This window comes from Manis javanica, chromosome 5 (genome assembly GCF_040802235.1).
Source record: "Manis javanica isolate MJ-LG chromosome 5, MJ_LKY, whole genome shotgun sequence".
Lineage (NCBI taxonomy): Eukaryota > Metazoa > Chordata > Mammalia > Pholidota > Manidae > Manis > Manis javanica.
The window spans coordinates 95,202,414-95,226,115 of record NC_133160.1 but is presented as its reverse complement, the minus strand read 5'-3'; the positions used below and the strand labels follow the sequence as shown (position 1 = coordinate 95,226,115).

The 23,702-nt window shown below is 36.4% G+C and overlaps 1 protein-coding gene and 1 long non-coding RNA gene across 6 annotated transcripts in view; both read left to right on the top strand.

Moving 5' to 3' along the window:
- Nucleotides 1-23,702, top strand: part of BMPR1B (bone morphogenetic protein receptor type 1B) — a 402,305-nt gene that overhangs the window by 66,946 nt on the left and 311,657 nt on the right. The window lies entirely within an intron of this gene.
- Nucleotides 300-23,654, top strand: LOC140849588 (uncharacterized). The gene is made up of 3 exons (XR_012131646.1): nt 300-1,543; nt 9,239-9,321; nt 21,173-23,654. It is a non-coding gene; the product is annotated as an uncharacterized lncRNA (long non-coding RNA).

The window sequence follows — 23,702 nt, the reverse complement described above, 5'->3', positions numbered from 1 at the left end:
GCTATCATAAGACAGAACATTTATATTAAATAAGTAACTCCTGCATATGTTTGAGTTACAGTGAATTTCCCTAGAAACAAATAGGAAATATTTATTTGGATGCCTTCAGAAGGGAAAATTCCAAGTTTAGATAAAATAATATTAGAAATACTTATGAAGTAAAACCTTTTTCAAGAGTATTAATGTGTAAACATCATGTTGACTATAAAATTTTACCTATTTATATGTTAACATTTCTGTACATCAGTTTATTTTGTATTTGTGAATATAATTCTGTTTAGATGAATAAGTTATTCCTACCATGTCAAAAAAGGTCTTAGTTTTAAAATTCCAATATCTAAAATACATTTGAGTCACTAGTTTTCATTAATTACTTGTGAGTTATTGGCATCATAGGTAGGATTTGATTCTGTGTAGTCTTTAATTTGAGTTGTTCCCTCCTCCCTCTCTTTTCAAACACTCTTGCAGGCACTGTTATTTGATCTTGGAAAATTTAACTCTAGATAGTGCCATGTCTGAAGTAATAGAGGTGGATGTTAATAATGTTAATAATGTAAATATGTATTACTTAAAAAAAAATTTATCACTAGAGGTAAATGATTATCTACTCCAGACACTTATTATTATTTAAGCCGCCTAGAGACCCTAAGCATTGTTAGAGGAAGGCTCATGTGAACCATGGGGCAGCAGATTTCTTTGCTTGTTCAGGGAGGTCTCATATGTAAGTGCAGTGCGCCTTCTACGCTCTTTAGGACAAATTCTGGCTCTGCACTGCCACTGTGCATGCCATTTAACTTTTCTGTGCATTACAAAGTTCCCTTATCTTTAAAATGTAGTTATAAATAATACCTGCTTCACAGTGCTGTTATGAAGATAAAAAAGGTTAATAGGAAGTACTTAGAATAGTCCCTGGCACATAGTAGATAATCAATAAATATAAGTGATTATCATGTTTCATTTGACCTTCAGTAACCTTCATTCTCAGGATAAAGAAAATACCCTTAACAAGGCCCATAAAACATTCCAATTATCTGACCACAGTGCATTCTCCACACTTTTTTTTTCTGCTGAAACTTCCAAGCTCCTTTTCATCTTTGGGAGATTTTGTATGCGCTTGTTATTCTCTCTTCTGAAATGCTCTCTTCCTTATCTTCCCTTAGCAATTTGGTTGTTTTCTCATGCTTCAGATTTGAGCTCAAAAGGTACATCCTTATTTAACCTTTCCTGAAATTCCCTGTACACCCCCAGACTGGATGCTGACCCATTATTAGTGCGTTCCACATAGAATTGTACTGTTTATGATGACACGGTTGGATTCTTACCTCTCCACTCTGCAGCCTATCATGGACCCAGAACCATTTTTAACTGTGCTAAGAACACAGAATAGATATTTGGTGTGTATGTGCAAGGGAGTGAGTGAATTATGAAGGAATGAATTTTCCTGTATACACAGGTATTATGTATATTTAGGTACTATAAACACAGGACCAAGATAATCCTGATACATGAGATTAGACGTTTTTTGTTCTTGAAACTTGAGAAGGTAAATGCCTTGCTGTATGCAGGTGTGCTTGAGAACTACTTACATGAGTGTGGTGTTTGGTTTTGTTGATGAAATGAACAAAAATCTTTTGATATTTACAAATTGTGAAAAACAGAAGTATTATTGTGCTTGAACTATGCTAACCTCAGTTGGAACTGTGCCAGTCATTTTCCATGATACCTGGCGATTTAAATATTCCCAGCCCACTCAGCTTTCCCAGGCTCCTGTGGAGCTGAAGAAGGCAGTTGTGTCTCCGGCTGTGTGTCCACAGGGACCACCTTGAGTTGAGGCAGTTGCCCACAGGAAGTCACTGAGAATCGGACAAGTTGGACACCAAGGCTCCTGCATGAACGTCACAGATACCGGTTTGTTCAGGCAACAGATCAGTTCCCCTGGGGTTGTGTTCATGATCTGCTTAGCCACCTTTTCTCCTATCCTCTTCCCCCCTTATCACTTGTACTATCTTCCCTACTTGGTAAGTTTCTCCTTTCTTTTCCCTGCTTCTTCCAACTTTGCATACTTGAAAACTTTTCCTTTTCCTCCTTTTTGGTTTGAAAAGCCACGGGAAGCTTCTTCTTTCCCCTTTGAAGTTCTTTAAGATTTTTGTGTGAATCTCTGAAGCCTTCTACAGCTTTGGCATAGGCAGTGAAAAACTGATATAAATCTGCTCAAAGACCCATGGTGATGTACATTTGAAGCCAACATAAGATTGTACATTAACAACAACTTAATTAAAAAAAAGTTCTCACCACACGAAAAAGAATAACTATGAGGTGGTAGATATGTTAACACCTTATCATGGTAACCATTTCATGAGATTATGTATATATCAAACCATGCTGTACACCTTACAACTTACACAACTTAAACTTACACCAAGTTATATGTCATACACCATCTTATATGTCAATTATATCTCAATAAAGCTGGAGAGAAAAAAGACGTTAAACTCCTGTTTCACTTAGAGATTAAGGTTTGGTGTAGGAAATGAAATTCTATAATTGAGAATCTTAGGAGCCAGTACCACTAAAATGGTTCACCAGAATGGGAATGTTTTATACTTCCTGATTGTCCAGCACAGAAAGTTCAGCATCACCAACATCCAGTAGTTTGTAGCTCTTCTGTATGTTACTCTGAAAAGGAAATGGCAGTACCTACTTTATATAGTTTAATGATAAAAGGGACTCATTTTTTCCCCACTGAACCCAACAGTTTCTAAGAATAAGGCTGTCATAAGTCTCAGAAGAATCTGAACACTGTGTCATTTGTTCTTTTTTTTTTTTCTTTAAAAATATCCATTGAAGATAGGGAATAGTCTCTTCTCTGTGAGTTGTTACCCATTTGATAACAATTTGCTTTTGTTGTTTTGGAAGACAGGTAGATTTTATGGTTGTCTGAGTGATCTTTGGTTATGAAGACAGTTATAAAGATTTTCCTATAAGATGTTTTAATTTTCCATAGAACAGCAGGGGTTATCTTCACAGCTGTTTTTAAAATGTAAGACATGATTTGCTGACATTTTTTTTGGTGGCAGTGTACACACAAGCTCTTTCACCAGAAAGTCATTCCCTAAGCTTGCTAACTCTGCCTGAAATGATCTGCTTAGAGAAATGCCCTTTAAAAATGGAATAATCTTCTGGTGAGGTTAACAAGTAAACCTTTCACAAGGCAAAACATCTTATATTGTCATAGCAATAATCTCTTGGATGTTAATCAGATACGGCCAGAAAAATGTAACAATATGCTTTAGATGCCAGTTTATATTGAAGATACTTATTAATTATAAGTTTTGTAAATCTTTACTATTTAAAGGTCCCATTTCCTAGCACCATGCTAATTTTTTTTAAAAAGTGAGATTGCCAGCCACTTAAAAGCCATCACTTTTCTACTGATGGTAGTTAATGAGGTAATGATGAAAATAACTGTAAACGAAGTCATTTTCAGTAATGTTTCTTGGTATACATTCTAATCTCACTTTATGGTAACTCTTCCCCAGTGAGCCACTTAAAAAAGATGACTGCTGGAAAAACTGAAGAATGTTATTGTGATAATCTCAGCTACATGCAGCCCCTTGGCATGGATATGTGCTTTGTTAAGGGCTTGGTGCAGCAGTAAAAAGTGCTTGGAACTTGGTTTTTAAAAAATAAATGATTTGATTTATTGAGTGAATGGGTTTTTTAGAAATATGGTACAAAACTTAAAATTATAAAAGTAAGCTTCCTCTTAATTCCTGTCTCCCATCTGCTCAGAAATCCCTCCTCGGAGACAATTACTATGGCCATGTTCTTATTATTCATCGAGAGATAGGGTATGTGTATATATGTATATGTATATATACACACACACACATATACATGATTAATTATATATTAGTATATGCATATTATATATTAACATATATATACGATACACAAAGTATATGTAGCATATATACTATATATATATGTCTTGCTTTTAAATACAAATTGGAATAGCTGTATATACTCTTCTGTACCTTGCTCTCAGTTAGCAATGGATGTTGTCAGTCATTCCACATCAGTACGTATAAAGTTGCATCACTCCTGTAACTGCTGCACACAGTCCTTTTAAAGGCATTGTATAGTATAATGTATTTGGTTTTTACAGGAATTTGTTACTTACATCCATGTGTGCACAGAACTGCAGGAACATGTCCTAGAGCAGGGAGAGGTGTCCCCACAAGGCATGTGCCCGTTTCCATGCCCCCACAATGTGCGAGGTGCTTGTTTCCCTCTATGCCACCATATATTATCAAACTCTTAAACTTTTGAAAAGCTGGTGAAGAAAATAATACCATCTCTTCAATGTTGTACTTCCCATTTCTCTTATGAGAGATGTTCAGCATTTTTTTCATATGGTTCAACATCACTGATGCTCAAATTCTTGTAAAATCTTTGTTCGTGTTGCTTGTTTTTCATGAATTGTTGGTCCTGTTTTTATTGTTTTAGAGGCTTATGATATGTAAGGGGAAAAAATTGCCCTTTGAGATAATCTAAATATATTTATTCAATTTGGGTTTTGACTTGGCTTGTGAATTTTTTTGACCCAGAAGCAAATGTTGCATTTTTTGGCCATTTACTCAGTGCCAAACACTCTTTTAAACCCTTTGTCTTCATAAGCTTCTTCAATCCTTGAAAAGTAAAAATAAAGCCATGAGGAGTTAAATAATTTGCTCAAAGTCTCACAGCTAAATTGAACTCAGGATATCTGACTTTCCAGTGCTCACCCTCTACCTACTCTATAGCTGCCTATGTCCATTTTTTTAAGACAACAATGCAATGTTTCTGATAATTAAAAAAATTCTATTTCATAGGAGTTTTTCTTCCTGATATTGACAACTAATAATTAACAGATATGCATTTCAATCATAATTTATTTTTCAAATAGAAATATAGGTATTGGTTTACTACTCACTTCAAAGTAAAATTGACAATTATTTGTTCTTGTGGTTAGAAAAACATTTTTATGCTCAGATTTATATATTTGATTGCAAGGAATATTAGGCATGAAAGAAACTATTTGGAAAATGATGTTTATAAATAGCACATTTTGATTTGTCTTTTTCTGAAAATAAGAGTGCTTACCTTGATTGGATTTTAGGTGAGATATATTCTTGGCATCATAGGACACTGAGGCAGGGTGCAACATATAGACATGAGGTATGTTTTACAGAAGGGTGGGCAAAAGGGCATGGGCTATATAAAAATTATAGATCTATCTTGTTCTTTCATGGATAAACCTAATATTGAGCAAGACTTTTTTGTGAATTGTTTGTTGTTTTCTGCTTTAAATGTAAGCAACTTGTTTTAAAAATACACTTACTTTTTGCATGCTTGCCATTCTTAAAAATTTGCTGCCTTGAAAACAGTATAGTTTGAGGGCTTACAAGTTTTATGGGTTTACAGTAAAAATCAGTGAGCTATATGGTGGGTCACAGAGGAGAAAGATAGTTCCACCAGGAAGGAAAGGAAGGCAGAAGGGAAAGGCTTTGTGGGTGAGCTGGCACTTGTGTGAAATCTTGAAAGAAGAGTAGGAAGCAGTAGTACACCAACAGGGAGCTACACCCATGGGAGATGCACTGCCCGAGGTTAAACTGTGACAAAGGGATGAGAAAACACGAGAGCTAAAACTGGTTGTCTGTGGGGCACTGCTGTGCACTAGAAACATAATGTGAGCCACATATATAATTTAAAATTTTTAGTGGAACATTACAAAAGGTACAACACAGGTGAGGTTACTTTTAATTATTTCATGCAAGCAGAAAAATTGGATGGGAGTTGGGGTAGGTGGCATGATGTATGGATTTTTTATTTTTAATTTGTGAAGAGGAGACTTGGAAGTGCTTCAAGTTGTAAGGAACGATTTAGAAGAATGAAATTATTCAAAATATAGGAGACCAACTGGGGAAGTATAGATAGATTGGTCTTAATTGGCAGAAAGAAGAACTTTTCCTCTGAAACTAGAAGGAAGAGGACAGGTAGATTTACATCTTGTTGAAGGTTTTAGAAGTCTAGAGAAACTTAAAAATGCATTTTTAAGTATAGCTTTTCAGGAAGAAAAATGACACATAAAAATCTAGATTGCTCATAAATGGAATATTTCTTCAGGTTTCCCTATTTACAATAGCATCAATTCTTCACATGGAAGAAATGGCCTAGGACTCTGAGGGCCATAGAATACATGGCAAGAAGTGTCATGAAAGAAGCCACTGCAGCTTTATTCAGATTGATGGTTGGGTGCATCAGGACAGACGATGGCACAGACAGTGTCTTGGAAGTTTTAAGCCGATTCATAAAGGAAGGGATGGGCACAGATTGATAGGAATTCTTGGTGTCAAGCAGAAAGGAGTAGGGAGGGAGAAGAGGAACAATAGTATAGAGGAAGAGAAAAAGGCATTGATGTGAGTAGCAGAAAAGATTCAAGGATAATAAAATCTCTGCTCTCTGGCTTTAAGTCAATGTTTTTTCAATTTTTCAACAGAACTATCTGTTACATGTTACAGAAAGTGCATCTCAGACTCTTTTTTTTTTTTTTTGAGAGGGCATCTCTCATATTTATTGATCAAATGGTTGTTAACAACAATAAAATTCAGTATAGGGGGGTCAATGCTCAATGTACAATCATTAATCCATCTCAAGCCTAATTCTCGTCAGTCTCCAATCTTCTGAAGCATAACGAACAAGTTCTTACATGGTGAACGAATTCTTACATAGTGAATAAATTCTTACATGGTGAACAGTACAAGGGCATTCATCACAGAAACTTTCGGTTTTGATCATGCAATATGACCTATAAACAATCAGGTCAAATATGAATATTCGTTTGATTTTTGTACTTGATTTATATGTTGATCCCTCATTTCTCCTATTATTATTATTATTTTTATTTTTAATAAAATGCTGAAGTGGTAGGTAGATGCAAGATAAAGGTAGAAAACATAGTTTAGTGCTGTAAGAAGGCAAATGTAGATGATCAGATGATCAGGTGTGTGCCTATGGACTAAGTATTAATCCAGGCTAGACAAGGGCAGCAAGACATCCACGGATGCAGAAGATTTCCCTCAAAGCAGAGGGGGTGAGGTTCCATCTCAGACTCTTTTAAACAATGAAAAAATGTACTGGCTCACAAAATTAAAAAGGCCAATCATATTGGGCCTCAGGTAAGGCTTGATCCAGTGGCTCAGCATGTCGCTGGGATTCAGCTGTTTTCTGAGATACTTTGGACTCTGCCCTGCTCAACATGTTTGTGCCATCTGCAGGCAGGCTAGCCTCATTGTCTCATATCTTCATGCCCTATTGTCCAGAGTACCAGCCAGGTTGTTAGGGTGCTCAGACTCACTGCTCAGGCTACAGCTAGATCACAAACTCCCTCTCTGAGGCTGGGAATGGAGTTGGGGTTCCTGTGATTACATGCATTCTCAATGAAAACAAGGGCTTATAAAACAGGAAAACAGACTGATGATACACTGAAGAGTTCCCATAACACGAAGGCAAAGGGAGAGTGGACACCCCTCCAAGATCCTTGAACAAGCAGCCTGAAGCACAGACTTTTAATGTCTCCTGTTTTATATTAAACAATTATAATTTTATATTCCATAATACACGTAGTGTAAATCAAAAATTCTTTTAAAATTTCTAAGGAAAATTAATGATCCAAAGCTTTTGCTTAATCTGTGACTTCAGATACCTTTTGGTGTCAAAAGGTATTTGTAAACAAGTAGTGCATAATCCTAACCTAATGGACTCTTTAATACAAACACATGTTTAATGTATGAAGTAAAGAGAACACTGAGATATTTATTAAATACTATATCCTAGAGATATTGTAAGGAATAACTTTTTAAAGATATTGTCCATTTTTAGGAAAAAAATTTCCCAATTCACTTTTATTTACAACTACCTATCACTGCTGGACTTAACCCCCTTTAAGACATCAATAACCATGGTGAAAATATCTGAGGATACCTTTTTTAAAAACATGCTTTGTACTCTAGGTCATTAAACTTATTATATGAATGTGTTGAGTAGTTGTAATTGTGCTGCAGGACATTTTCAAATCCAGAGCTGGACTCTTAACCCCAGGTTTCTTCTGAGATAATTACACAATGAAAAATAACTAAGAAAAAAAATCTGTTTACTTTCATTAATAAAAATGCCTCAGTACTGTTTAGGACCTTTTAAGTTTAATGATTTTCATTTTACATGTACACACACAAAAAGCATACACATTACTTGTCTGGTTTTAGGAACTAGTTTTCCATTTACTTTGATACCTAGATCTTGTTTGAGACTTGGACAGTAAAGAAAAACTCTTTAATTATTTTCAAGCAAGAATAGGACTTACTATGTTCCAGCTATTGTAGTAATGTTTAAAATATAGTTGCTTTTAATACTTAGAGCAACCCTGAAAAAGGCAAGTTCTAGCATGATTAAATAATTTGCCCAAAGTAATTCACACAAGTACTAAATACTTGAGCTGGAGAAGCCAGGCCGCTGGACTGTGGGAATGTGGGACGGTGGGACTGTGGTCCTTAACTACACACTGTGTTGATTCTTAGTTTTTCCATTAGTGAAAAGGAAACCTCTGCCAGTTAAATGTGTGGAAGCTTATTATGAAAATGATTTGTGGGGATACTGTTCCTAGTCGTCTCTAGTTTGAAAGTGAGCTGCCAACCCTGTGTTTGAGCTCCCGCGTCTGAGCGGGCTGTTTCCCAGAAGCTCACATCTGTGCCTTTTGAAGTCATGCTTCACTGGGGCTTTGATGTGTTTCTTCTGTCCAGGTTCCTTACAGGTGTCTAACTTCAAATAAATGGTTATGGTGCCATTCTTCACTGATCACATAATAGAATTTGGGTTCTTTTATCCTTGTTATGTGGGTTTTACCCTACTGGATTTTTAGAGAAGCTTATTTTAACTAATCAGAATATTGAGTTTTAAGATTTATCTTTTGGTTGTTATCTTATATGTGTATCCATTAAATGACAAATCAGATGTGTTTGAAGATCCTTTTTGAAACTGTTCTGCAAAAGAAGAGTGGTGAATGACATTTTTTATTTTTGTTTTGGTAAGCAATGACTGGGTGAAAAACCTTAAGAATCATTTTTTTCTCTGAGCCTCATTGAGATGCAGCTCACCTTCAACTCCTTTATTTTGGAAATTCACCTCATGTTTCTGTCAGTTCCATTATGTTCCTCCGGTTTGGTTGGAAGAGTGAAGGATGAGCTGAGGCTATAACCCTAAACCAGAAACTTTGAAGAAATGGTAAGTGTAAACTTATCTTTCTTTCTAGAATCATCAATGTGATTTGGATAATCATGAATTACTTGAACTATTTACATGATTATTTGAGTGATTTCACATTGGGTTGTTTACTCGGATTCATTTTCCATCATGGCTTGCTTTTTCTAGCCTCCTTGCCCCCATGCCACCCCATCCTCCTCTCTCTCTATATATATAGTCACAGAAGATAAAGTGATTTTAAGATAAGTAGATTTTTGGGGAGGATTCAAAGTGGCTCAAAGGAAAATATGAACATACCGGCTTTAGGATTAGAGCCAGTTGCCTGTTGACCTTTGTTGAGACACCCTTTGAGGAGATGACTTGTCTGTAGTCACCTTTTCTGTTTAAGATGACGGCACCTGGGAGGAAGCGTGGGAGGCCCAGGGCAGCCCTCCGCGTGGCCCCACCTCCAGGCCAGAGGAACTTGCTGTGTAGGGCAGCTTGCTGCAGAAGACTGTGCGGATGGGATGCTGACCCGTCCTCTCTCTGAGGTCTTCTCCATCTGTCTCTCTGGATTCCACGCACACTCCCAGACATAGGCAGTCTAATTTGCTACAGGTTTCTGCTCTGGGGAAGAAAGACATGCTGAAACAAGAAAAGAGTATTGTCTCTGGATTCCAAATCAATTTCATATTGAGCACTGGGTAATTCTCACTCATGTTTTTCACTGATCAGAAGTGCAAATTGATAAGATTAATGAATGTGGCTGAGAGGAGAATAGTGGGCAGAACTTAAAAGGCATATATTCCCACCTGTACCTTTCTTCAGGGAAAATCCAGAGAGGAAGGAGGAAGAAGAATTAGATTAGCAATTGTGCTGGTTCTGATTTAGCTTCTTGCAAGACTTCTCTGCTCTCACCAATAAGAGGAGAGCAAAGTAGGAGGTTGACACTAAAGGATGAGAGAAAGAAAATCACAAAGTGTCAAGAATTAGAATTGTATAAAATACTTTAGGCAAGACCTACATGCTAATGAAACGTGTATTTTTATCTCCAGTCAGGCTGCTCCCTCAACTCCAGCCTCACATATCCACTTTTCCATGTCATTTGATGATGTATTTCTTAGAGGTTTTAACTACATAACTTAAAGAGCAAATGATTGGGTTCAAAGTTATATGAAGAATATATTTTTTCTAGGCTAATTTTATTTATTTTAATGATTTCAATTCAGGGTCACAAAGTTGTTGAATTATAAGGCAGATTAAAATAAACTGTTAGGTTAGAAAAGGTGAGACAACCAGGAAATTCTTAGTTTAAGAAAGACCATTTTCAAAACTTAGGGAGACTATTCTTTGTTTCAGTCAGAACCTAAAGTTTCTGCCTTGTGTTTATATCCTCTATTTAAACCTTACAAAACCAATTTTTAATTAAAATTCTGTCTAGGTTTAAGCAAAAATATTTGGAACTAGTCCTCTTGCATTTAATCCTCTAAGAAGAAATACTAAGTGAAGGAATTATTTTGACTTATCAGAGGATCAACATGTAGGAAAGAAATTTCAAAGAATAATTTTTCCCTAGAAATCTGTATTTAATCTTTGTCACCTTATCAAATATATTAAAAAGCATTTTGAAAATTGCAGTGGAAGTAAGCATAAAGATATCCAGTTCAACTTAATTGAAGTATTGGTAAATAGATGCAGTTCTAGCCTATTTGATATAATCTTAGGATTTAGTTAGGAATTTGAAGAAAGATAAAACTAAATTTTAGGTAAGGTCTTTCATTGAGCTTATGAAAGTCATTTTAGGGGAAGAATTAAAATCCTTTAAACTGTTATATGTAACAATTCTTTATAATTAGTCCCCAAAGTTTCCAAAGAGGACATTTTTTCAGTAACAGAAATATGAAAAAAATAATTTTAAAGAATTAATCACTGCAGTGATTTTCATCTGTTAGCAGTGAGGCACATTTCACTGTATACTGGGGAAAGATGGTCCTAGGAGGGCAGGGAGCAATGCAGATGCCCCAGGCAGCGGTGTTGGCTTGAAGACCAGTAAGGAAGCCAGCATGCCTGGAGCAGAGTGGTTCAAGGGGAGAGCACTAAGAGGGCGTTCAGAAAGGTAACAGGTTGTGTTTGGGCTTGTAGGCAGTTGTAAGGACTTCAGCTTGTATTTTTAGTGATATGGAAAGTCACTGTGATGGTGGAATGTTTAATCAAATGAGTAACATGAGTTGTCATTGGCTTTAAAAAGATTATTCTGGCTGCTGCAATGGAGACTAATGTTAGGACAAAAACATGGCAATAGTGAGGCCTGCTGGAGTCTTCTGCGGCAGTCCCAGCTGAGCCAGGATAGCAGGGGTGGAGCTGATGAGAAAAAGTGAAATTCAGAATGTATTTTTAAAGAAAGAACTGAAAGGATTTGAATTGGTTGTGGGAGACAAATAGTAGGGAAGCATCAAGAGCAAGTATAAGGATTTTTCCAGATCAGAGGATAAAATTCCACTTGTGGGGCTAAGGAAGACTGAAAGCTGAAGGTATGGGTGAAATCAGGAGTTCAGCTGGGCATGTTGAGATGTCAGTTGAAGGGGATATGAGAGGCTGGAGTTAAGTGAGGAGCCTGACTGGAGGTAAAAATAGAAGTTTCATTAGCGTGTAGGTTTCACCTAAAGCCGCTAGACTAGATGAGACCACTTAGAGAGTGAGTGTAGTAGAAAGTTGAAGACTGATCCCAGAGCACTCTGACCTCTGAAAGTTGGGAGTGAGGAGGAATCAGCAAAGAAGGATGAGGAGGAGTGTGGTAGGAGGGCAATCAGGAGGCCCTGTGTATCCAGGCAGCCATGTGATGGAAATATTTCAAGGAGAGGGAATTAATTGATAACCTTAGTTAAATCATGCTCAGCAACATGGAAGGCCAGCTGCTGACCTTGACAAAAGCTGGCTTGAATGTTGAGGGAAGCCCGACTGGGCTCAAGAGAGGGCAGGAGGGGAGGACGGCGTTGGAGGCAGCAAGAATAGACAGTTCTCTTGAGAAAAACAAGGAGCTGATAAATGAGTAGCTGGAGTAGGAAATGAGGCCAAGAGAAGGTTATTTTGTTTTGTTTTAATGTAAGGAAATCCAGCCTGGGAATGATCTGGTCAGGACGTACAAGAAGGGGACAGGGAACTGCTATATTGCTGTGCCTGAGCTACTCAGACAAGATGGGCTCTAGTGCACAAGGGGATGGTGGGGTAGGGGGAGAGGTGGTCTTGGATGTGCACACAGACTGTTTATTCAGTTAGAAGGAAAGGCGGAGTACATGGGCACTGATTCAGGTTGGTGATTAGGTGTGGGAGGGCATGACAGAGTAAGGCTTTAAAGGTGTTCATTTTTTACATTGATTTTTGTTCTGTTTTTTTAGTTTCTGCGGGCTGTCTTAGATTGAAGGGTGTGGGAAACAAGAAGTAAGGCAGGACGGGGGTGAGAAAGCAGTTCTAGAAACAAAGTGGCAGTCTCGTGGTCAGTGTGTCTTCAGAACCACCGGTGCCTGTCTTAAGATATACAGATTGTCTCTCTCTCCATTTGTTCCAATCCTTCAGACAAAACTGATAGCGCAGAGAGGATTGTCCCCTGACTGGTGTCTTTTCCTTCCAGTTCTTATTGATGCCATTCCTTCAGTCTTCCATAGCTCCATGAGCTCAAGGGTGCTCGTGGGCAGACAACTCCGAGTGAAGAGTTGAGACAATGGAGAGAGATCTCAGCATCATCTTTCCTGCCTTTATTTAAAAAAATTCTTTCCTTCATGCTTCAGAGCAGTTGTTCTCCCTTTTTTGTTCCATGGGTCCCTTTGGCAGACTAGGGAAGCCTATGGACCACCTCCTCAGGGTCATTTATAAATGGAAAAATTCAGAGTGTTATAAAGGAAACTAATGGGATAATTTTCAAAATATAAAAAACACTTAAGATATAATGTGTGACTCATTGCTGTGCATGAAACAACAAACGCTAGTGGCAGGTCATGTGACTACCTTAATGTCAGAGTTAGTAATGTAAATAATATTCTGAGATATGTGTAAAGTTGAGATATGACATGGAAATGTTTGTGATTTGCCCTGGTGACAAGGTCACAGGTATAGGCAACAGCATTGTTACCTACTATCATAATTAAAGAAAATCCTAAAATTCTGTTAAAAATTCATACAAACAGATGAAATCTTTTCTCCATCCAAATTATCTCCTGCTTTTTGTGCATGAATGCTGTACAGGTGGGTCTGTGGTCTTCGCATCTGTGGTTAATCACTCCTGCCTCAGAGGAAATAGTGCATCTCTCCTGTCCAAGGCTGACCTGCCTACCCGTGGTTCAGCCTCCTACTCCATTTTCTTTGAGACCTACTCCAAACAAATAACCCAGATTTCTTTTATGCCTTTACTGTCCTTTTCTGTCCATGGGTTTTTCCTTCTTTTTTGGAATATACTTGCGTTTCTTCAACCTTCCATTCCCGATGAAGGTGATAAGTAAATAACCTTAATTGCCTGAGTATAGCCAACCCAGTGATTGGCATATGCTTTTTTTTTGTGTGTGTCATTAATATAGAATTACATGAGCAACATTGTGGTTAAAAGATGCCCCCCATTATCAAGTCACCACCACATACCCATTACAGTCACTGTCTATCAGCATAGAAAGATGCAATAGAGTCACTTGTCTTCTCTGTGCTATACTGTCTTCCCTGTGCCCCCTGCTACATTATGTGTGCTAATTGTAATGCCCCATATTCCCCTTCTCCCTCCCTTCCCACCTACCCTCCCCAGTCCCTTTCCTTATGGCAACTGCTGGTCCATTCTTGGGTTCTGTGCGTCTGCTGCTGTTTTGTTCCTTCAGTTTTTGCTTTGTTCTTATGCTCCACAGATGAGTGAAATCATTTGATACTTGTCTTTCTCTGCCTGGCTTATTTCACCGAGCATAATACCCTCTAGCTCCATCCATGTTGTTGCAAATGGTAGGATTTATTTTCTTCTTATGGCTGAATAATATTCCATTGTGTATATGTACCACATCTTCTTTATCCATTCATCTAATGATGGACACTTAGGTTGCTTCCATTTCTTGGCTGTTGTAATTAGTGCTGCAATAAACATAGGGGTGCATATGTCTGTTTGAAACTGGGCTGCTGCATTCTTAGGGTAAATTCCTAGAAGTGGAATTCCTGGGTCAAATGGTATTTCTATTTTTAGTTTTTTGAGGAACCTCCATACTGCTTTCCACAACCATTGAACTAATTTACATTCCCACTAGCAGTGCAGGAGGGTTCCCCTTTCTCCACATCCTCACCAACATTTGTTGTTGTTTGTCTTTGGATGGTGGCCATCCTAACTGGTGTGAGGTGATATCTCATTGTGGTTTTAATTTGCATTTCCCTGATAGTTAACGATGTGGAGCATCTTTTCATGTGCCTGTTGGCCATCTGAATTTCGTCTTTGGAGAAGTGCCTGTTCAGATCCTCTGCCCATTTTTTAATTGGATTATTTGCTTTTTGTTTATTGAGGTGTGTAAACTTTTAATATAATTTGGATGTCAACCCCTTATTGGATATGTCATTTATGAATATATCCTTCCATACTGTAGGATGCCTTTTTGTTCTACTGATGGTGTCCTTTGCTGTACAGAAGCTTTTTAGTTTAATATAATATAGTCCCACCTGTTCATTTTTGCTTTTGTTTCCCTTGCCCATAGAGATATATTCATGAAGAAGTTGCTCATATTTATATTCAAGAGAGTTTTGACTATGTTTTCTTTTAAGAGTTTTATGGTTTCATGATATACATTCATGTCTCTGATCCATTTCAAGTTTACTTTTGTGTATGGAGTTAGACAGTAATCCAGTTTCATTCTCTTACATGTAGCTAACCAGTTGTTGAAGAGGCTGTCATTTCCCCATTGTATATCCATGGCTCCTTTATTGTATATTAATTGACCATATATGCTTGGGTTAATATCTGGACTCTGTAGTCTGTTCCATTGGTCTATGGGTCTGTTCTTTTGCCAGTACCAAATTGTCTTGATTATTGTGGCTTTGTAGTAGAGCTTGAAGTTGGGAAGCAAGATTTCCTCTGCTTTATTCTTCCTTCTCAGGATTGCTTTGGGTATTCGGGGCCTTTTGTGGTTCCATATGAATTTAGAACAATTTTCTATAGTTCATTGAAGAAAGCTGTTGGTATTTTGATAGGGATTGCATTGAATCTGTAGATTGCTTTGGGCAGGATGGCCATTTTGACAATTTAATTCTTCCTAGCCAAGAGCATGGGATGAATTTCTATTTATTAGTGTCCTCTTTAATTTCTCTTAAGTGTGTTTTATCGTTTTCATGGTATAGGTCTTTCACTTCCTTGGTTAGGTTTATTCCTATATATTTTATTCTTTTTGATGCAGTTGTGAATGGAATTGTTTCCCTGATTTCTCTTTCTGCTAGTTTGTCATTGGTGTATAGGAATGCAACCGATTTCTGTCTATTAATTTTGTATCCTGCAACTTTACTGAATTTGGATATTAGTTCTAGTAGTTTTCGAGTGGATTCTCTAGGGTTTTTTATATACAAAATCATGTCATCAGCAAATAGTGACAGTTTGACTTCTTCCTTACCAATCTGGGTGCCTTTTTTCTTTGTGTTTTCTGACTGCCGTGGCTGGGACCTCTGGTGCTGTGTTGAATAAAAGTGGGGAGAGTGGGCATCCTTGTCTTCTTCCTGATCTTAGAGGAAAATTTCAGCTTCTTGCTGTTAAGTATGATGTTGGCTGTGGTTTTGTCATATATGGCCTTTATTATGTTGAGATACTTGCCCTCTGTATTCATTTTATTGAGAGTTTTTATCATGAATGGATATTGAATTTTGTTGAATGCTCTTTCAGCATCTATGGAGATGCTCATGTGGTTTTTGTCCTTCTTTTTGTTGATATGGTGAATGATGTTGACGAATTTTCGAATGTTGTACCATCCTTGCATCCCTGGGATGACTCCCACTTGATCATGGTGTATAATCTTCTTGGTGTATTGTTGAATTCAGTTTACTAATATTTTGTTGAGTATTTTTGCATCTATGTTCATCAGGGATATTGGTCTGTAATTTTCTTTTTTTGTGGTGTCATTGCCTGGTTTTGGTATTAGAGTGATGCTGGCCTCATAGAATGAGTTTGGAAGTACTGCCTCCTCTTCTAATTTTTGGAAAACTTTACGGAGAATGGGTTTTGTCTTCTCTAAAAAATCTGATAAAATTCAGCAGTGCATCCATCTCATCCAGGGGTTTTGTTGGTTAGTTTCTTGATTACCAATTCAGTTTCATTGCTGGTAATTAGTCTGTTTAGATTTTCTGTTTCGTCCTTGGTCAGTCTTGGAAGGTTGTATTTTTCTAGAAAGTTGTCAATTTCTTCTAGTTTATCCAGTTTGTTAGCATATAGTTTTTCATTGTATTCTCTAATAATTGTTGTCCATAGTGATTTTTCCTTTCTCATTTCTGATACTCTTTTTTTCTTATGAAGTCTGTCTAGGGATTTATCTATTTTGTTTATTTTCTCAAAGAACCAGCTCTTGGTTTCATTAATTTTTTTTATTGTTTAATTCTCAATTTTATTTATTTATTCTCTGATCTTTATTATATCTCTCCTTCTACTGACTTTGGGCCTCATTTATTCTTCTTTTTCCAGTTTCAATAATTGTGAATTTGGAGTATTCATTTGGGATTGTTCTTCCTTCTTTAAATAGGCCTGGATTGCTATATATTTTCCTCTTAGAACTGCCTTCACTGCATCCCACTGAAGTTGGGGCTTTGTGTTGTTGTTTTCATATGTCTCCATATATTACTTGATCTCTGTTTTAATTTGGTCTTTGATATATTGATTATTTAGGCGCATGGTGTTAAGCCTCCATGTGTTTGTGAGCCTTTTTATGTTCTTTGTACAGTTTATTTCTAGTTTTATACCTTAGTGATATGAGAAGTTGGTTGGTACAATTTAAATCTCTTTGAATTTATTGAGGCTCTTTTTGTGGCCTAGCATGTGGTCTATTCTAGAAGATGTTCCATGTGCACTTGAGAAGAATGGGTATCCCACTGCTTTTGGGTGGAATGTTCTATAGATGTCTGTTAGGTCCATCTGTTCTGGTGTGTTGTTCAGTGCCTCTGTGTCCTTACTTATTTTCTGTCTGATGGATCTGTCCTTCAGAGTGAGTGGTGTGTTGAAGTCTCCTAAAATGAATGCATTGCATTCTATTTCCCCCTTTAATTCTGTTAGTATTTGTTTCACATATGTAGGTGCTCCTGTGTTGGGTGCATATATATTTATAATGGTTATATCCTCTTGTTGGACTGATCCCTTTATCATTATGTAATGTCCTTCTTTATCTCTTGTTACTTTCTTTATTTTGAAGTTTGTTTTGTCTGATACAGGTACTGCAGCACATGCTTTTTTCTCCCTATTGTTTGCATAAAATATCTTTTTTCATCCCTTCACTTTCAGTCTGTGTATGTCTTTGGGTTTGAAGTGAATCTCTTGTAGGCAGCATATAGATGGGTCTTACTTTTTTATTCATTCTGTAACTCTATGTCTCTTGAATGGTGCATTCAATCCATTTACATTTAGGGTGATTATCAATAGATACGTACTTATTTCCATTGCAGAGTTTGGATTTGTGGTTACCAAAGGTTCAAGGGTAGCTTCTTTACTATCTAACCTTCTAACTTAACTCACTTATTATGCTATTATAAACACAGTCTGATGATTCTTTATTTTTCTCCCTTCTTTTTTTTACTCCTCCACTCTTTTGTATGTTAGGTGTTTTATTCTGTACTTTTTATGTTTCCCCTGACTGACTTTGTGGATAGCTCATTTTATTTTTCTTAGTATTTAGTTGGTCTTCTTCCTTTGCTGTGGTTTTATTTTTTCTGGTGTACAGCTATTTAGTCTTAGGCATACTTCATTCTAGAGCTGTCCCTTTAAAATACACTGTAGAGATGGTTTGTGGGAGGTAAATAGCCTCAACCCTTCCTTATCTGGGAGTTGTTTAATCCCTTCTTCAAATTTAAATGATAATGTTGCTGGATAGAGTATTCTTGGTTCAAGGCACTTCTGTTTCATTGCATTGAATATATCATCCCATTCCCTTCTCGCCTGTAAGGTTTCTGTTGAGAAGTCTGATGATAGCCTGATGGGTTTCCTTTGTAGATATCTTTTTTCTCTCTGTCACTGCTTTTAATACTCTGTCCTTGTCTTTGATCTTTGCCATTTTAATTATTGCATATACTTTTTAAATATTTACTGCTTATAGAAGATGCTCACTGTTTATTACATAAATAGACACTTCTATTTCCAATGGAAATTCACTGACTATTGTCTAAATTAGTAAATGTTATAACTGTCTTTCAGCTGGTGAATGGATGATCCTTGTAGGACTAATAAGCATCATGCAAGCCCCGTTGTTAAAGCCAGTGAGGAAAGTGCATCATTCAGTCAGTACATGATGGTGTTTAGCATCCTCACAGAAGGATATGATAGATTTCCAAATTTAGGTAATTTTGATAAGAAAAGTTGAGATTGACTCTTGTTCAAATCAGTTCTTTGGTTTTCATGAGAGTCCGATAAAGATGATACAGTGACTTAGTACTTGCTGGACTTTAATTAAAAAATATGGTTCACCTCAATTTCTGTAAGTTGCATGTTGGAAAATATAGTTTTGATTTGAATTTGCAGTAGATTACTGTAGACATGAAGTATTTTAGATTAAAGGAGTAGAATTCAGTGACAATAGAATTTAGTTTTAAGGAAGTATCTCATTAGATTTAGAACATAGATTTTCTGCCATCATTTTATGATTTAATTAAATTTCCTCATAATCTAGTAATTCATCTTTGAATACATACTTCTAATTTATATAGCTATTAATTATATTTTGTAATATTTGCTATTGTCTATTGAATGGTTAATTTGAATATTTATATGTAAATATTTATGTAAACAATTGAGATTATGTAAAGCTGTTAGGCTAGTGTTTGGCATATAATAAACACTATACAATAAAGTAAGAAAGCACAAATATACATATACACAAACATTTATTCTCTTCATTTAGATTATAAACATGGGTGTAAACGGTGAACATGGGACCTTGTTTGTCTTGTACATCCCCTCTTCCCTTGTGTCTGGCACAGTGTCTTGTTCATCGTAGGTTATCAGTAAATACTTGTGGCATGGATGTAAGCCCCTAAGGAGCAGTGATCATGTAGGGTGGGAACAGAGATGGAAAAAGTAGAGATTATTTCTGTAACTCATTCTAAAAGTGAGCACATTTCACTCTCTTACCTATTTGTACTTAGTGCAACTAGCATGTCTTACAAATACAAAATGAGTATGGTTATTACAGGTGAATGAGGTATAGGGAGGTTCAGTATTCAGTCTGGACACACTGGCATGGCTGTCTTAGTTCTTTATAGCCAGGTTCCATTCTTATTGGATGTAGACAGGCCACATCAAGTGGACAGCATTTGAACATCATTTGTGGGCTTAATTGAATATTTGGGAGAAAAGGTATTCAATTAAGCTGTATAGATAGACAAAAATATATGTATGTACACACATATATCCAGATATTACTATATGTCTGTTAAGCAGTGATAGATATTTTAGCATATATTCAGTATAACCATTTACATGTCAAAGAACCCATGTAATAAACCATATTTTAGTATTAGTAAAAATTAGATATCTTAACACTGAGATGTTGCTTTTTCTAGTTTCAAGTGGCAGTCATGATAATGAAAGTACATTATTAGCTTTCTTACATTTATGTACTTGCTAGTTCAGTAGGGGATTCAAATCAGTCAGTAACATATTCTTCTTGTAATGACAAACACATTAAAGTGATCACATTCCACGTACCTTATTTTTTGACCATCATTTACTATTTGTCTCCCTTTAAGAAAAAAGAAGAGTAACTACTGCACTATATGTAAGGTAATTTTATACTTGCCAATTGGTCTTCTCTTGGAGGCTACTGTAGTTTTTATAAATAGCTTGCTGACTTTGAAGAAACACACTTCTGTTCTTAGGAACTCATCTGGAAAGGGCATTTCTTTGGGGATATGGATGGAGACCATGTGGGGAATTTCAGCTACAGGTAAAATTCTGGGATTTAAACAAAGAAATATTGGGTGGTTTAACATTGGAAGTCTATTGTGAAGAATTGGTTTGCTTTTAATAGCCATATTTTGTTTTTAGAACCTAATATATTGTTGACTCGTGGTCCCTACTCTGGCGTTTTTGGATTCCTGGGGACCTGCAAATGCCGATTTGTCCCACTGGTCATATTATCCTGGTCAAAAGTACTGATTCAAAGTAGTGTATCATGGCTTTATCAGAGAATAGCAACAGTGGTTTATTACTTACAAAAAAACAATTTGTTTAGTTCACTAAATTTTTTGTAACATGGAGTTTATGGAGTAAAAATAGCAAAGTTCCCTGGGGAAAGAATCGTATTAATTTGGAGTCTGTCCTATACAACTGTCATATATGTGAGCTTGTTACTGCCAAGACTTTTTTATTGATTGAATTAATGTATTTAGTTGTATAGCTAAGACCACAAACTATTTAACTGAATTTCACTTTAGGGTGAATATCAAAGTCTGGTGAATTTTTTCCATATTAAAATTTGATGAAAGATGCAAGTGGTTTTATAATATTTCTGTGATAAGAATATGTGTGGAGGCTGGAATAGCTTCCTATATCTTTAATGCAATGAATGTGTGATACTGAATTCATATTTCTTAAATTACTTATTGTACTTGGATTAAGAGATATCCAAAATAAGCTTTGCTCTTTTTGGGTCAGAGTTATGCTTTCTTTATTTTTACTTTTCTTTCTCTCTTTTTCCTTTAGGGCGAGGGGGAGGAGGTCATGGTCAGCCTAGCGGTGCATGCCCCCATCAGGCTTCAGACATTTGGGACATAGATCATGCTCCATCCACAATTTCTTCAAATCGCTGTAAAAGCATTAGAGCTTTACTGTAGACTGAATTTTGAATGAATTCATTTTGAAACACTTTGAAACTTTGAAACAAACATTCAGTGACTAGTTATAGAATTGCTCCAACTTATAGTTGAATTTTTAAGAAAGCTTTGCTTATCACATTCTTAAATGACTTAAATATACCGATAACAAATACCTCAGTCACTATGATTTACAGTCCTTTTCTTCAGGATGATGTTTAAAATAACCTAAATTCTTGTTGCAAGTTAAATTTTCTCCTTCCTGTTCAATCTGTCGTTGAAGGAAAGTAACTGAGTTACTTGCATTCCCTCTGGCTGCCTTCCCATGTTTGAGGACTACTACTAGGAAGCTTTCTACTCCTGCCAGCTTGCTCTTCTCTTCCGTCCACACTGCCTTTTCTATTTTATAACAGTCCTTTATTCTGAAATGATAAAAAAATCATTCTGATGGCCTACTGTAATCCTCTTTGTAATATTAAAAGGAAAAATTATATGAAAATTCATTTTTTATAAAAATTTGAACAAATACACTTTTTAAAAATAACATGAATTTCAGTATGGAAATGCTGGGGCCTAACTATACCAGCAACAATGAAGTAGTTAGATTCTTGTATATACGTGTATCATCACAGTGAAGACCATAGATAGAAATGTAGGCTGAAAGAACTCCTGTACTGGTGATTCGAGAACAGTGGTTTTTAAATTGTGGATGCAACTTTGGTATGGTGCATTGCTTTGGACAAGGCGCTAAACAAAACAAATCCCTTGGCTTACATAGTTGTGTTCTTGAAAAATTCAGTGTGTATTAAAAATTTTTCATAAATACCTTGTGTTTATGTAAAACGGAGTAAGGTTCTAGACTCATTTTTTACCCTCATGCATCTCTCTAGTCATTCATTCAGAAGTTGTGAGGGACCCAAGAAAATTCTTTGGGATTTTTTGCATTGCAGTTTACAGAACAAGCCCCTTCTCAGCCCATGAAAGCAGCTAATACTCCCTAGTCATTGTGCCTGCTAACAATGCAATCACTTACTTTCAAAAAGGCCCAGGTGATTGTCTTGACATTTTTTGCTTTAGGTTAAGCTTTTAAACTTAGGGTTTCTTTTCTGAAGCATCAGTATTTTTTTTTTCCTCCTCTGTAGCCTACCTGATTTTTCCTACCTTCTACCTTAATCAGTAAGGACAAAGTATTGACATGTGTTTATCTCAGAATATACTTAATATATCTTGGAAGGTGCAAGCCAAGACAATCAAGGTGTGAAAATAAATTTTTAAGCAAACTATCAGTTGTGAACAAACCGTTGTGGGTGATAACCAAAGAGATCCATTCATTTTTTTAAGTGAAATTCCACTGCATTTAAAGATTGAATATTTTATCTTAAAAATATGTAGTGGGATGATAATAACACCAAACATTATAGAGCACTTCTCTAAGAGTTATGTTGTTCACTTTATCTTTTATCTTTAAGTCTGTTAACTACTGATGAAGTGGGCATTATTATCTTCATTTTACAAAAGAAATCAGAGCCATAGAGAGGTTAATTAGCTCACTCAGGGTCACACAACTATTAAGTAGTAGTTCCAGGATTTGATCTCAGATTTCTTTGACTCTATAGCAATTGCTCTTAAATTGCAGCAGTGTTCAGATGAAGCTTTTCAAAAACGGATCATCACTGTTAAAATGTGTCTAGAACAGACCTTCAGATAAGCTCTCCCCATCTCTTTTCTAAGAAGGTATTTATCTGTAATTCCTTTTATTTATTTTTTGAGTCATCTAGACATATGGGATGGAGAAGTGAACTATACACAGAAATTCTACTTGGTGTTATTTAAGTGTCAAAACAGCAATAAGAAATTGATGGGGTCCAAGTACTCCAGACTTAACAACATTATGATGCTCATGAGTAATAACCAAGCAACCTTAGTCTGCCTGTGTGGTTTAGACAGGTAGAAAATAAGAAAACACTGCCATGTACTTAACAAACACTTTATGAATAACAAAACCCAGGAGGCAGAGGATAATGCTTATTTTTCATTAACCACCTTCAATTTCGACTAATGGGAAAGGCTGCTTTTCATTCTTCTGGGGCCAGTTACCAGTGAAGTAAAAGAGCGTGCCTTTCTGCCTCTGGTGGTATTTCTGACTCCTAGGTAAACAGGCCTTCTAGCCTCCTATGTCGTGGTGTCTTCAGCATTAATACATTTATTTAAATAAAGTTATACGAATGGATCAAAGGAGTTCTTGTGCCTGACAGTGAAATAATCAGATTTTAACTTACATTTAAAATGTAGAGAGGCTTCCCATAAAAAATAGCATTTGGCTTCAATTGCTCTTACAGCGTCTTCTAATTTTCTGCTAAAAGATTAATGATGACCTAGAAGCAAACAAACTTACCATTATGGGGGTTGTGGGTGGGGGG